Raw genomic sequence first — 2,500 nt, 5'->3', positions numbered from 1 at the left:
TAAGGATGTAGTGATGAAAGATGAAAGGAAACCCTATATAGAAACTAAAGTATTATGCAAGCATGGCAGTCATTTGGTCACTTTGTGGAAAACATAAAACTATTTATGTCTAAACGCTTGGTACTTTCTCCAATAAGTATTTTATTATTTAGCTGGGATGTAAACTGCTGTGTGTTTAAATCCAATGATCTAAGAAAGAACACTTGTAGTTTTAATATCTGTTGCTCCATTTCTTTAGAGACATTGTGCATTAGTAATTACATAGCTATGCTCTTGTTTGGATCTTTGTAATATGCTCATGTGACTCCTATTTGTCACAGCAGTGTCCTTCCCAGGATTCTTCCCTTCCCAACACTTCACCCCTTTCTTATGGTCCCTCATCTCATTCTTTGGGTTCTTCTACTTCTCCAACCATCATTTCTACCCTTACCCATTGATTGCTTCATAATGACTTTAACATGGTGTTCCTCTTTCAGTCCCCCACATTCTGTTGTCTTATCCTTGCTTTATTGCAGTCAGTACCTCTATTGTTCTTCATTTATCTTCTCTTATCTGTTCCCCCAACATTTTGGACATCCACACTGAGTCCCCCCACTTTTTTCTTGGACGATTTGTTCTCCTTCCTCAGATGTGTAGATGGCCTTCATTTCTCTCTCTTTACCCTTGTCACCATTCTATGCTATAGTGCTGTATGACCTTTGACTTTTAACACATTTTGATTTAATCATTACTCAATTTTACCTTTTTTGCCACAGTACTTTACTATAGTGCTATATGACCTTTGATTTCTAAGCACAATTATTTGTGTTAACCATTAATCATTAATATTAAAATGGCTTTGTTGAAAGGATTTTTATGTGAAATACATAGTGCTGAGATGACATCAGGATTCAAGACTTCAGTACTGATATTAATAGTTTCTGCTTTGATAACTGAATATCAAAAGACCTTAGGTTATTAGAATCTTATCTTGTTGAATTAAATGTGTTTTAAAATCTGAGTTTTAAGCTTAATACAGAGGTGTAAATGCATACCTGCATACATTCTCTCCCTCCTTTCCTCGCTGCCTCTTTCTGTCACTGTTATTGTCATTATCACAGTGACAAATTACAACTACAACATTACAATGCTGTATTTTGTAATGATGTAAGATACAGTGGTTTAAAAGGACAACATATCAGTGATTTGTGGTATGTGGAAAAGAATATATTAGACTGGAAAAAAAATTATGATTATATGATTTATATTTTGTGCATGTGTGAGTGATGAAAGCCATCTTGATTTTCTATAAAAGAAAAAATGTATGCTAGGATGAAAACACTTAGCAGTTCATGGACACTTTTGTGTGAATTTGGATACATATGTAAGTTATGAATTCTTGAGTAAAATGTGTTGTTATTGTTTACTGAAATTTTGACTACTTTAGATGTAGTTCATGCTATTCAAAGCTTTCCATTGCTGTTATTGTAACCTTGTCATAGATACTTTTGTAACTAAAGAAATTTTCCATTTTTGTAAAACATTATGGAAACTTTATAAAACATTATATTGCATTGTTACCTAGTATATTATTGCTTAACCTTTTTTCCGACTCAAGTGCAGTGATTAGTTGTAATGAGGATGGTTTCTTGAAATTGCATAAATCTATTTAATATGGAAGTGGAGGAATTATAAATTTCAGTCTACACAAATGGATGGCAGAGCCAAAGAAATGAAAAAAAGAAATTAAATGAGAGAGTTGAAACAGATAACAGCAAAAGAGAGAAACTTATGAGATCCATGTGGCAAAAAGAAAAAGAACACACACAAATAAATAAATTGTATTATTTAACTGATTGTTATTTATTTTATTTTTATTTTTTTGGCAGTATTCATTCATCCTATTGTGATTTCATATCATAATGAACAAATATAACCCACGTGTTTGCTGTTGAATTAACAGGATACATGATTCAAATGACTAACACATGCAACAGCATCAATTTTTGCAACACTGATAGGTTGATTAACCATAAAATGCAGCCAAACAGAGCAATAATAACATGATGATGCTGATGATGATGATGTTACCTGATCATTGATGTTGATCTTTGGCTATGTATATAGTCAAATAAAATGAAAAAAGTGAAGTTACTGTGTTCACAAATAAAATGTTTGACTGTTTTAAGCCAGAAAGAGTTGAGCAAATATTTGTCTGCATTCACTCCACTTATGGTTGTATAAAAGTCCATATAATATATTTCACAAGTTATTTTTCTTAATAGTTTCTGTCTCTTAAAGTATAAATATCTAGGATAATAATAACAAAATGGTTTGTTTCATATTGGTAGTATATAATGAGAAAAAATAATCATACATGTTCTATTAAGTTTACTTTCAAATCTTAATAGTTATTTAGGATCTCCTATGGTGATAAACTTCGAAAAGTGCGATATTAAATCCTAATTTATTATCCCTAAAATAATGGAGTCCATCCATGTTTTGAATGATAAGTTATTTC

General features: G+C 31.4%; 1 protein-coding gene across 1 annotated transcript in view; it reads right to left on the bottom strand.

Annotated features, from left to right (window-relative positions):
- Positions 1-2,312: 2,312 nt before the first annotated feature.
- Positions 2,313-2,500, bottom strand: part of LOC113826844 (uncharacterized) — a 12,000-nt gene continuing 11,812 nt past the window's right edge. The window contains exon 10 of the mRNA XM_070126436.1: positions 2,313-2,500. This exon is cut by the window's right edge and continues 416 nt beyond it. The gene's annotated coding sequence lies outside the window, so the exon portion shown is untranslated.

The sequence above is a fragment of the Penaeus vannamei genome, chromosome 10 (assembly GCF_042767895.1).
Source record: "Penaeus vannamei isolate JL-2024 chromosome 10, ASM4276789v1, whole genome shotgun sequence".
Taxonomy (NCBI): Eukaryota; Metazoa; Arthropoda; class Malacostraca; order Decapoda; family Penaeidae; genus Penaeus; species Penaeus vannamei.
This window is presented reverse-complemented; position numbering and strand designations above follow the sequence as displayed.